Source organism: Colobus angolensis, unplaced genomic scaffold (assembly GCF_000951035.1).
Source record: "Colobus angolensis palliatus isolate OR3802 unplaced genomic scaffold, Cang.pa_1.0 Scaffold426, whole genome shotgun sequence".
NCBI classification, from domain to species: Eukaryota; Metazoa; Chordata; class Mammalia; order Primates; family Cercopithecidae; genus Colobus; species Colobus angolensis.
In genome coordinates, this window is record NW_012117666.1 from 1,650,472 (window position 1) to 1,663,974 (window position 13,503).

Sequence of the window (13,503 nt, forward strand, 5' to 3'; positions counted from 1 at the left end):
GCCCCGGAATAGGAAGGGCCCGCCCTGCTGCGCCTCCTGCCTCACTATGAACAGCACTGTGTCCCTATCGGGAGCCAGGTTCTGACAGCTGACTCGAATTAAATCTCATAAGGCCCACAGGACCCACGTCCTGGGAAGAAGGCCTTCCTCTGATCTTAAATCAGCAGAGGCAGAAGCAAAGGCCCTGAGAGGTTAAGTAACTTGCCTGAGGTTACACAGCCTAACGGGGGTGGAGTCAGGATTCAAACCTAGGCTCCAGGGAAGGTGTTTTGACGCCCTGCACTCATCTGACTATATCTCCTTCAGGCTTCTCCACCATCCCTTGGTGTATGGTATTTTGCAAAGTAGGAAGTGGAGACAGGGATTAAGGGATCTGTCCGGGTCTGCCCATGAATGAATGTCAGTCCTCATCCCAGCAGGAGCTCGGACTGCACTGCATGGGGCTGGAGTGGCACCTGTGGGCGATGCTGAATGTGATGCACGATCTGTCTTTTGGGTGGTCTTGGAAGGAAGGAGAAGGGCAGCACTTAAGAGGGGTCGGTGATGGTGGCAGGGCCAAGGCTCTCACCTTCCCCTAGACAACGCTTCTAAGGCCCGGGAAGCATCTTCTGCTTCCGAGCCTGAGACAGTGGCGTTTCCTCTTCCCCGAGCACTCAGCCTCCATCTGGCTTTCTGTCCACCGGCACAGATGGCAGTGTTGTTTCTCGACTCCTCCATCCATCGCCTGCAAGCTGAGCCGCGTGATGGAGCTCAGCCTGCAGCAACTGTCTTCACCTCAGCTTCCCTAGGAGCCGTCCTGCTTTGCTTACGTCTGTGTGGAGCTCTGTGTACTTGGCGACCCTTGGGAGTGACAGCGGGGCAGGTACAGGGGCTTCTCTTCTACACCTAGGTGAGCTCCGCACCAGCATCAGGAGCACACCCTTACAAAAGCCTGCTGCAGCACGCAAGACGTGGTGGAACCAGGCCTCCTGGCTGCTAGAAGAAGACAGGAAAAGCATTCCCGGCCCAAGTCACTTCAAAAGTTGGTCACAGCAGGTCTTTTCTTCTGTGACACTCATGTAAGGGAGATGGGGAGAGAAGGCATCCCTGGAATTCCAGCCTGGAGCGTGTGGGAGGGAGGGTGCAATGTGCGTCAGTGGGGGTGAGAATGCCTGTTGGGAGAGGGGACCAACTTGGGTCCCAGGTTTGGGACTCTCCTGGTTGAATCTGTCACCCATCCAATCTTGCAGAAAAGAGGCTGGTATGCAGTCTCAGCACCCACTGCACTGGGCAGGCAGCTTTATTCTGCCTGTAACACTGGCCTAAGAGCTCAGAAAGGTTTAAAAGTAAGACAGCCCACTGAATAACCAGGCACATTCGGGAGGCTGCACGCTTGGGTCTCTCCTCCCACGCTGCCTGCCGCACAGTGGGCACCTCTGCCTGCTGTGTGATGTGTGAGCTCCTCCCTGTTCCTCTGCTCCCTGAAGCCCTGCCCCGGCTTGACTCACGCGATGCGGCCACCCGAGACTCAGCAAGCCCCTCCCGAAGCCGCCTCCTCCTCCGGGATCCCATCTTCCTGAGAATGGGGCACAGCCCCTGTTACCTTTGCCTCTGGCCTCGGAGCTGGCTCCCCTTCCCTGTATCACCGCAGCTCAGCTCTGGGGCCTGCCTCCTGAGGGCGCCCGCAGTGGTCTTCAGCCTTTTCCATTGCCGGTCAGATGGAGGGGAGCAGAGCTTAGAGGAAGAGGGTTGGTGCTCGGGTTCCTTAAGGCCCCAGATCAGCTCGGTACTTGCTGCAGTGTCAAGCTGCCTTACCTGCGCCTTACTTTCGCCATTTGGAAAACAGGGGTAAGAAAAACGCTAACCTCCCAAGGTTGTCAGGAGAAGAAGAGTTAATGTTTGTAAAGGGCTCGGAATGTGCCCTGGCACATGGTAAGAGCTACGAAGGTGTCCCTGAGACAGTTTACAAGAATAGTTTTCACACAGTTGCCACATCAGTTCTTCTAAATCGCAACTCTGATGTTCTTCCCCCCTCGCCTGCTCAAGACCTGTCAATAGCTGCCCACTGCCTACCCCGAGAAAGTTCAAGCTCTCTCACCTGGTTTCCAGGCTGTGATCGTCTTCTGCCTTGGCCTCCTCTTGCCTGCTGCTCTGTGGGCAGCCCTCCCTTTCCCACGGTCTTGGCTCTGCTGGTCACATCTTACCCCCTCCCAGCTCACTCTGCTCCAAAAACAGCAGCCACAAGTACTTCCCCTCCCACAATCTTCCTCTAATCCTCTTCCAGGAGTAATCTCTTCCTTCCTCAAGTGTTCATGCTGCCTTCCTGGTTGTATTTATGTGTATCAATAACTGCGAAATAGGATTAAAAGTGAGGCCCTGACTCCCCAGTGAACCTGCAGGCTCCTTCAGGCCAGAGCCTTGATGTGCTCTTTGATTCTTTTCACCCTCTGTATAGCACACAGCAGAGCAATTTGCACACGTAGGGAGTTCGGTCTGTGTTTATTGAATAAGCAAATGAAAATTAAAGAATGAAGAAAAGGCCTTGTAGCTCAAACCCCTAGTTATCCCAGGGTATCTGGGGAGACCGTGCGGGGGCCACTGGTAAACTTGGAGTGCACAGCTTGGATGGGCTGGTTGGAAAAAGGGCTTCTACGTGGACCTGCAACCCTAGGACTCAGACATAGGTCTCCAGGGCTGGCTACCAGGTGTGGATTGAGGCCTGAGAATTCTTCCCTGCGAGGGCTTATTTTCATGCCCTGGTCAAGCAAGGGCCCTGCTTAATCCAGCCATTCTCTAGAGCAAAAGGGTTGAATGAACTAGAGCACCTCGCCGAACGTACCAGAGTTGGCACACTTGCATTGGGCAAAGTGGGAATTGTGCCTGTTTGCAGCATCGCGAGCAAAGTGGGATGCTATGTGAGAACGGCCTTTCCCTGCCTGCAGTTCACTGTGGGGCTGTGGATGGGCACCCCTGGGAGGGGAAGGCTCTCTCCAAAGCCAGGCTGGGAGGAGTTTGGAGCAGAGCAGAGGGTCGGGGAAAAGCGAGACCCCGAAGGCTGAGTCTGAGCCTGCCCCTTGGCTCTGCCGAGTCCCTGGACAAGCCGCCGTCACCACCCACCCCTCGGCCCCTCACCTCTCTCAGGGAGATGCCATAGCACTGATTACCCGGCAGGGGTGGGGATGTGTGGGGTGGGAATTTTTTTTCTTTTTTCTGGGGCTCACGTTGGATTTCATGGTGCAGCAACAGGACGCAGGGCAAGTGCAAGCAGAGACAGAAGACCCCCAGGATCTGCGAGGTCATCCTTTCCTTAGGCCTGTGCATAGGCAGGGCCAGGATGCCCAGGTCCCAGACTCCTGAGTCCCTTGTTGTGGGTTTTAAAGAAATTCTGGGTCAAGTGCAGTAGTTCACAGCTGTAAACCCAGCACTTTAGGAGGCCTAGGTGGGAGAATCACTTTAGCCCAGGAATTCAAGAATAGCATGGGCAACAGACTGAGACTCCGTTTTCTACAAAAATAATTATTTAAAATATTAGCTGGATGTAGTGGTGCATGCACCTGTGGTCCCAGCTACTGGGGAGGCTGAGGCAGCTGGATCGCTTGAGCCCAGAAGATTGAGGCTGCAGTGAACCATGATTGCACTACTGCACTCCAGCCTGGGGGACAGAGCGAGATCCTGTTTCAAAAAAACTAAAACCAAAACCAAAATCAGCTGCCTTTTGCATGGTTCCATGTGGATTTTGAAGAAGCCCAGAACTCAGTTTCACAAGAGCTAGTTAAACTCCAAAGGTGTGCAAAGCGCCTACCTGGGGGAGACAGCTTCCCAGGCTTGATTTTACCTGGTAATGAACACAAATTTTACTCATTCCAAATGTTATACTTCTTGTCTTGGTAACATATCAGAAGAGTAATGGGACCCAAAGCCCAGGCGTCCTTCAAGCATGCAGCCCCCAGCCACATGGCAGGCCATGGCATGCATGATCAGGCATGGTCAACACAACGGGGGCTCTGCTCTCATGGGGCTAGCAGGCCCACAAGGGTGATTGTCTGGAATTTCACTCAAATAAATGCATAATTGTCAACCATGTTGAGCAAACTGGGTCAATACACAGGATAGCGTAAGAGTTTCTGCAAGAAGAATGTGGATTGGCTGGGGAGTTTGCGTGCATGAGGGTGCTCTCTCTGAAGAAGGGGAGGGTGTGTAATCCCAGCACTTTGGGAGGCCGAGACGGGTGGATCGCGAGGTCAGGAGATCGAGACCATCCTGGCTAACACAGCGAAACCCCGTCTCTACTAAAAAATACAAAAAACTAGCCGGGCGAGTTGGCGGGCGCCTGTAGTCCCAGCTACTCTGGAGGCTGAGGCAGGAGAATGGCGTGAACCTGGGAGGCGGAGCTTGCAGTGAGCCGAGATCGCACCACTGCACTCCAGCCTGGGCGACAGAGCGAGACTCTGTCTCAAAAAAAAAAAAAAAAAAGGAGGGAAAAAAAAAAAAAAAAAAGAAGGGGAGGGTGATTGGGGGTAGCTGGTCTGGAGCTAAGAGAGAGCACTCTAGGTGGGAGGGAAGCCAGCCCTAGGGCAGGAGTGCAGGTGTTGGTGAGAGCTGCTGGCAGGCAGATGTGGTGGGCAGGATTAGCACAGAGCAGAGGGAAGAGAAAGGAGAGGGGGTGGGGGCCAGGGCAGGCCCCCCAGGCCATGGCAGCACTGCAGGGGTATGCAGAGACTGAGAGAAGCTGCTGGAGGGTTTGAGCCGGGAAGCAGCAGGATCTGAGCTCTGTTCTGGAAGGGTTCCCTGTGCTGTTGGATTTAAGAGAGGCTGTGGGAAGTAGGGAGCCCTGCTAGGGATTCCCCCTCCAGGGGGAAGTGAAAGTGCCTAGGACGTGCATGGACAAAATGTGGGTGGAGGCTACCACTTGACTCGGCTCTTCCATGAAGGGAGGCCCCATAGGAGCAGGAGAAGAAGAGAGAACCGCTGGAAGACCGAGGACCCTGGCAGCAGGGCAAGGTGACCACTTAGGTGGAGAAGGAGGTGGGAAAGGCATGGGGGCACATCTGGGAGTTTGGACACCATGTTCATGTTGGGAGTTGAGATGTCGGGGAGGCAGGGCCACTACCTCTCCTCTCTCCCGGCAGATTGCATTTTCCATGGGCACCGGAATTCTTGGTGACTCCTGGTACCTAGAGCTAAATGACACAGAAAACTGGTGGAGGTCCCACTCAAACACATGCGGGAGAGCCTTCCCGTCCCGGGGTGCTCTTCCGCAACCCCACTGTAAACTGCCGGCAGGGAAGGGACGATCTCACATGCTGCATCCCACTTTGCTTGCAATGCTGCAAACGTGTAATAATTCCCACTTTGCCCAATGCAAGTATCCGCAGGCTTTGGGGTCTGCCAGCCCTGGAAAGTGGGTTCATCCAAGCCCGGACATCTCCCGTCTGTCGGCAGCAACGGCCACGCAACAGGCCCGGGAAGCCCGTTGTTGGCAATGCATTTGGAATGCAGTCCGCCCCCTGCCCTCCTGTTAACTCCAGGTCTCCTTGCCACCTTCTGAGCTTTCTGGGGAAATAAGTCAAAAAGTTAATTTGATTTTGAACCGATTCTTAAATCACTTCCCAAGAGGCAGAGATCAATTTGCATTTCATCTTTTCTTACTTAGTCATCTTGGCTGGTATTTCACACGAGCTGTTGGTATTTTTCGTGTTCTCTCGCTGCACAGAAATGACCCTTGGAGCATATTTTTAAAAGGAGAAAAAACCATCTGAAGAGGGGGAGGAGGCAGCAGGTTCTGTTTTTGGTTGTTGTTTTTTTTTTCTTCTGTTTTCTTTTGTACTTGTGATTTCTGTTCTTCACGGCACAGCATGGTTGTGGCAGCCCTCACCTCGACGTTGAATTGTGTTTCGTTCTTCTGCGTCCCTCCTGAAGTCTGAGGTTCCTTCTTGTGCCTCTGGCATCAGAGTGTCTGATAAGGGCCAGAGCCCACCCCAGGCCTCACCCATCATCTCCTGAGAGGGCTTCCGGGATGGCTCCCCACCATTTTGGCTTCTCCCCGTCCAGCTCTCATCTTGGAAGGGACCGGGGCGTATCTAAAAGAATTTAAAGCAGAGTCTCAGAGAGATGTGCACATACTCGTGTTCATGGCAGCGTTATTCGCAATATTCAAAGTCACGCCTCCCAGGGGTCCATCTGTGGATGAGCAGGTAAACAAAAGGTGGTCCATCCACACAGTGAAATATCCTTCGGCCTTAAAACCAAAGGAAATTCCAGCATATGATACAGTGCAGCTGAACCTTGAGGACATTCTGCTAAGCGAAATAAACCGGCCACAAAAGGACAAACCCTGTGAGATTCTACTCATATGAGGTCCCTAGAGTCACCAAATGCATAGAGACAGAAAGTCAAATGGCAGGTGCCAGGGCCTGGGGGAGAGGAATGGGGAGTGAGTGTTTGAGCGCAGAGGTTGGGCACAGAGTGGGGGAGGGGGGTGAGGAGTGAGAGTCAATAGGGAGAGAGTGGGGGAGGGGGATGGGAAGTGAGTGATGAGGACAGAGTGGGGGAGGGGGAGGGGGAGTGAGTGTTTGATGGGGACAAAGTAGGGGAGGGGGATGGGGAGTGAGTGTCAATGGGGAGAGAGTGAGGGAAGGGAATGGGGAGTGAGTGTTGATGGGGATAGAGTGGGGGAGGGGAATGGGGAGTGAGTGTTTGATGGGGACAGAGTTTCAGTTTTGGGAAAATGAAGAAGTTCTGTAGTTGGAGGGTGGTGGTGATTTCCCGACAATGTAAATGTGCTTAATGCTGCTGAACTGTACACTTAAAAAAAGTGGCTGGCCGGGCACAGTGGCTCACGTCTGTAATCCCAGCACTTTGGGAGGCCAAGGCAGGTGGATCACAAGGTCAGAAGATTGAGACCATCCTGGCTAACATGGTGAAACCCTGTCTCTACTAAAAAATACAAAAAATTAGCCAGGCGTGGTGGCGGGTGCCTGCATTCCCAGCTACTCGGGAGGCTGAGGCAGGAGAATGGCATGAACCTGGGAGGTAGAGCTTGCAGTGAGCCGAGATCCCGCCACTGCACTCCAGCCTGGGTGACAGAGCGAGACTCCATCTCAAAAAAAAAAAAAAAACTGGCTAAGATGGTCAATTTTATCTTATGTGCATTTTATCACAATTTAAAAATAAAAAAAAAAAAAAGGATCCGCCAGAGAGAGCTTCCTGCAGGGTGGGGTCCAGGTGTCTTGCATCTGGCACCCACCTTCTTCCTCAGGAAGACTTGGGGCCAAGAACACTTGCTGTCCGACTCTGCAACTGCGAAGTCTCATTGAAAGCGTGGGGGCCGTGGGCACTCAAGGAGGATGTGAAAACAGGGAGGAGCTGGCAGGGCTGGGAGGGCTGCCTCGCGCTGGGGTCAGGTGGATGAACAAACACAAAACGGGAGCTAGGTTTCTCCCTGGGAGAAGGGATGAGAATGAGCCCACGGTCTTGGCTAGATTTGGAGGTCCTCTGAGTGTTCTGGCGCTGCCGTAAGGAAGGACCACAGACCGGGTGACCTAACCCAGTAGAAAATGGCATCCTCTCACGGGTCTGGAGCAGGAAGTCCAAGTCAGAGTGTGTGTAGGGTCTTGCTCCCTCTGGAGGCTCCAGGGGAGGACCCTTCCCAGCCTCTTCTAGCTTCTGGGAGCTGGTGGTGTCCCTTGACTTGTGGCCACACCGCTCCAATCTCTGCCTCTCTTTCCCTATGGCCCTGCGCATGTCTGTGGGTCCTCTCTGTCTTACAAGTATACCAGTCATGTGGGACCCCATCTTCATTCATTCTTGTAGTCCCTATTCCAAAAAACGTCACATTCTGAGGTTCTGGGTAGACATGAACTTGGGGACACATTTTTCATTCCAACACAGAGGTGTGTCAGTATAAACTCAGGATTTCAAATGTGAATGTTCATACATACATTTCCTGGCTCTCTGATTAAGAGGCATTAGGCAGTGATGCTCCAGCAGATAGGGTCATACCCAGCACCCAGGACTCAGTCTGCAGAATTTCCTGGAACCAGGGCTTATTGGGTACATGGCTGATTCTAGGACTGGGGCAGGGAGCACACAAGTCAAGTCTGGAATATCTCGTTCCAGAAAGTAGGGAAGTATTGACGGAATGATGGGCACCTGTCTAAAAGACCCAGAGGCCAGCCCAAACAGGCACCCACTCTGGCCAAATCAGAGACGATTTCTGGTAGAAAATACAACGATGATGGTCTGACTCACAGAATAAAGTGGAATCCGTGAGTGAATACGACACAGAAAAGGAAAATTCTTTACGGTAGAATGCCAGGTGATGCACGTGGAAGGAATGACGGAATGAGAACCGTCGAAACCATCATAGCGATGATTAATTCAGGCAGGAGACGTCAGTGGGTTTTAAAGAGTGGGTGAACGTTGGATGGCGAATGGGACATTCATCTCCAATTATCTCCCACGAAATGCTGGCCAAGCAAGCCAGGGAGTGACTTTACCCTGAAGATCCGTTGCGGGCACCTCTGCCCCTAGTGATCCGAGTCACCCCATTCTCCAGTAAAAGGACAGACTGGCCCCTGCGCTGCCTGACTGGAGTCACTGAGAATGCAGTACAGCTTCGTGATTTTCTTCCCCCAAATTCATCACCTGATCTGTTCATGAGGAAATGTCAGACAAACCAAAATTGAGGGACATTCTACAAAATGACTGGCCTGTAATCTTCAAAAATGCCAAGGTCATGAAAGTCTAGGAAGGGCTGGGAAATTGATCCCAATTGAAAGACGAGTTGGGAGCCTCAACTGGATCTCTTTGCATGCTTGGGGCCCCTGGGGTATCAGGGTCGGGGGGCTCTGGGGAAGGTCTGAGGGTGTCTTTGTCCTGTTTTTCTGTTTCCTCGAAGTTAGAATTTTTTTAAACTACAGTGTGAAATAAATCAAATGATGCAATATAAAAGCTGACGGCCTTTTCAATTCCTCTCTTAAGCTGCTCTCTGCAATGTCAGACACCTATACAGGAAGAAAAATGTGCGTTGGCTTCATGAAGCACAATCCTTTCCCCACCCCAGCCCATTTAGAAAATGGTTTAGGGGTCGTACTTTTACTTTTCCCCAGAAGCCCTGATATTGATTCAGAGGTTGCTGCACCGTGAATGGTCTTCATGCTGTTTTCTTTGGGTGACCCCTCCTGGTGGGGAAAATGTGCGCATGATGGTGAGGTTGACGACTGACCAACCCACTGGGTCAGATTTCAATGTCAAGTTGCCTGACAAGAGACACAAGTGTGCTAGCATGTTCTGGAAAATACTCCTCAGGTCCCCCGTCCCTGTCAGATCCTGTACAGATTCCACAGCTCCCTGGGGAATGACTTGGGGATCCTGGAACTTGTCCTGCACCCGCAGATTGCCCCTTGGTGGCTGCAGTGACATCCACCTCCCAACTGCTACCCTCAAAGGTTCTTGTTGAAATGGACATGTGTTGTCTGCTGGGGCTCGGCAGAATCATTTTAGCTGTTTCTTGTCAACGTTATAGGAATTTCATCAGGTCCCAAGGAGGAAACAGAACAAGAGACAGAGGTCACAAAAGCAAAGACCTGAGCACAAGAGTACACATCTCAGCTGGAGATCAGTGTGTGTTCGGGAGGGCAGGGCCAGGGAAGGAGGGCAGAAAAGGGGCTCGAGACAGTGCACCTGGTTATGGAAAGCTAAAAGGGAAGGGGCTGAGGATGGACGGAGAAACACAGAACTCACACTTTACAGGAAGTGCAGCTGCCACCCACGCCTGCTCCCTGCATACTCATTCATCCAGACATGTGTTAATGCGTGTGTATCCACGTTCATTCATCCATCCATCCATCCATCCATCCGTCTGACAGCGGGCCAGCAAACAAATGCTGAGACATTGCCAGGAGCTTGCAATCAGTTGGCCAGAATGATTTTCTAATGTCTTCCCCTCTGCACCCTTCAAGGAGTTTATCTTTTACATTCTGACCTGAACCCTTAAGTGCTCTGTGCAGCTGGGACAGATTTGCAAAATGAAGGTCAAACTGGATCAACCTCATCTATGGGAGGTCTCGCCGAGAACAATCCCTGACTTACCTGGTCAGAATCGATTGGGGAATAATTGGCCTCCTGACTTCAATGATGCTTGTGTGCTGATTCAGTCTTGATGATATAATTACGGGAGAAGGTGGGGCCACGGTGCCCGGGATCATCACTGCGAGAGCTCTCCAGGCTCGGACGGCAGGTTGGGATGGGCAGGTGAAGTGATGTGGCGTTTTTTATCTGGCAGAGAGCTGGGATCTCTATGAATAGGGCTGGAGGGGATAGTTAAAGGGGTCGTGGGAAGAGAGTGGGACGTGACCTCCAGGGACATCCGAGTGTGTAGATCAAATGGGCCTTTGAGGGCCTGAGTCATTTTGTCAAGGGCAGCAAAGCCAGGCCTGAGCTGGTGCTGCCACGCATGTGTGGGTTGACCCAGAAGGAGCCTTGGCCACCGAGTGTGGATGGCAGGCGCGTCTTGTCTGATGTGCGGCCATTCCTGCTGTTCGGAAGCCTCGCACAGAACCCTCCGTTTGTGTAATGCTCTGTGATCTGTGATTTTTAAAGGACTCTCACGTATTTTTTCCTCTGGTAGATGAGTGGGATGAGAATGTAAGTGATTTGTCCAAGGTCAATGAATCAATCAGTAGAGCAATTATTAAACTGTATTAGAGCGCGTGTTGCTGAGTGCCGTGGGGAGAGGCCTTGGGGGAGGATGTGGGCCTGGCTGGGCCCAGCCAGAAAGACAGGGCAGGATCCAGATGCAGACCTGCTCACGTGCACACACACGGGTGCACCCATGCATGCGCACCCCTCACTCCCAGCTGTGTGCACACAACATGAAGGGGAACCCATGCACACGCATACATGCCCACATACATATGCACACGCACACACATACACGCACACGTGCATGCCCAAGCACGCCCACCCTCATGTCTGGCCGTGTGCACATAACACACAGTCATATATACCCTGGCACACATGCCCACACTTGCATGCACACAGGTGTGGGCACACATACCATGCACACACAAAGACAAATACCAGGCCAGACATGATTTACCCCTGCTGGTGTCACTGTTAAGTGTGACAGACAAGCAGAGGACACACACTCACTTGGGTCTCGGGGCTTCAGGAGAGAGGCAGACCTAATAGGGCCCTGATTTGGGTCTGGGAGACTCCTGAGGGGCCACAGTGTCCAGTACCTCCTGTACCTCCCTGTCCTGGGGCCAGTGGTTAGGCCACTGCACCGAGGAAGGAAGCCCTCAGACAGAGCGTCCTTGGAAAGACTGAGTGAGCCCATCCTAGCCGAACCTCCAGCTGCTCTTCCCCTCCGCAGCTAGAATTGAAATAATCAAAATAATCACATGCAATCATACTAAATAGCAATGTGCAATGATAACAAATGGACATCAGAGACACCCTCAAAGGCCTGGAGTTTGCTGGAGAGTCTAGGACGACAATTTCCTAAATGAGTTGTTTTCGGGCCCTCCCACCTTTGCCAGCACCGAGAAGGCTGTTGTGGGCATGTGTGTCGAGGTGCGCTGGGTTCCATCCTCAGAGGGAGGGGACGGGTCTCCAGGGCTCTGCCTTTTTCCCCCGTTACCAGCCTTGGCTTCTGGCCACACCTTTGAGGGGAATGTTGCCCTGTCCTCCATCCTGGATGGCAGGCAGGGCTCTGCCAGGCTCTGAAGAGGAAAGGATAAAGCTCCGCCCCACATAAGGAGGGGGCCTGGGGTTTTGAGGCAGCCTCCATGTCCTCTCCTCCTTCCACCCAGACTGCCTCACCCTCCTCTGCGGTTCACAGTGCCCTTCTCACACTGGCTGGTGCTTAAGAATGAATTATGCACATCTTGGGGCTCCCAGAGCACAGAGGATGGGAGATGAAAGGCCTCCTCCAAGAGGTGTGAAACATACCTTGTGCATTTGGCTTAGAGTCAGAGTCAGCAGGTCACGTGGGGACGGTGGGGGGAGTCTGAGCAAAGGAGGCTGCTGGGTCCTGGGCAGTGCTTCCTCTCCAAGGCCAGCATCCTGACGTCCCTCTGCTGTTGGGGTGAGTTCACTGCTTTCAGTGTTTGGCTAGGACTTGGGGACATGTGGCGGTAGCGTGGGTTCTGGAATCAGGCTCTGCCACTGACCAGACTTCGGGTGAACTGGACTAGTGTCTCAGCCTCTCCCAGCCTCCCTTTCCTCTTGGCAACATGAAAACAGTGAAGCCGGCCGGGTGCGGTGACTCAAGCCTGTAATCCCAGCACTTTGGGAGGCCGAGACGTGTGGATCACGAGGTCAGGAGATTGAGACCATCCCGGCTAACATGGTGAAACCCCATCTCTACTAAAAAATACAAAAAACTAGCCGGGCGAGATGGCGGGCGCCTGTAGTCCCAGCTACTTGGGAGGCTGAGGCAGGAGAATGGCGTGAACCCGGGAGGCGGAGCTTGCAGTGAGCTGAGATCCGGCCACTGCGCTCCAGCCTGGGCGACAGAGCCAGACTCCGTCTCAAAAAAAAAAAAAAAAAGAAAGAAAACAGTGAAGCCGATTGCATTTGTTTCCCGTGGCTGCTGCAACCAAGTTTCGCAAATGGGTGGTTTAAAACAATAACAATGTATTCTTCCATCATTCTGGGGGCCGGAAGTCTGAAAGGAAGGTGTCCTGGGACCGTGCTGCCTCTGGAGACTCCCAGGGAGGAGCCTTCCTCGCTGCTTCCGGCTTCTGGGGACTCCAGGCATTCCTTGGACTGTGGCTGCATTGCCCCAATCTCTGCCTCCATCATCACATTGCCGCCTCCTCTGTATCTCTGTGTCTCAAATCTCCATCTCCTTTCCTTATAAGGACATCTGTCACTGGATTTAGGGTCTACCCTGAGTCCAGGGCGATTGAGATCCTTAGCTAGTCACATCTGCACAACCCTGTCTCCAAATAAAGTCCCATGCACCGGTATCCGAGCCAGGATGTGGCCATAGCTTTTGGGGGAGGGAGCACCGTTCAACCCACATCGCCCACCTGGTGAGATGGTTACTGTAAACATGAGCAATAACGGGTGGGACGGGTCCAGCAGAGCACCTGGCATAGAGCAAGGCCCAAAACACATGGTAACCACTTATAGGCATCTGTCCAGGGACCACAACCGTCCAACAATCCAGGTGCCTTCTAAGGCTAATTTTGTACCATGACTGAAGAAAATACGTTTTAGGGCTTACAATGAAAAATTGTCCTACTTAGTACAAACGACTGCTATTGAATTCTATTCCTTGCAGCTCAGCAGGCAGCCTCTGGGGTGACAGAGGGGCACAGAGTGAACACCAGGCTTCGTGGTTTGCCCGCGCATTTGGGTGTCATAGACTGGCCTGTGTGCTCCCCAGCCTGGGAAATTGCTTCCCCACCACTGGGACTTTCGTTGACAAGGTAGCTGGTGGTACGACACTTCCTAGGTGTTCACCACCAGCCTTGGGACCCCATGCTGCAGGGACTGTGGGTCTTGATAGGA

At 52.9% G+C, this 13,503-nt stretch overlaps 1 protein-coding gene across 1 annotated transcript in view; it reads left to right on the forward strand.

Moving 5' to 3' along the window:
* The window catches only part of AJAP1 (adherens junctions associated protein 1), an 81,418-nt gene that overhangs the window by 24,039 nt on the left and 43,876 nt on the right, over positions 1-13,503 (forward strand). The window lies entirely within an intron of this gene.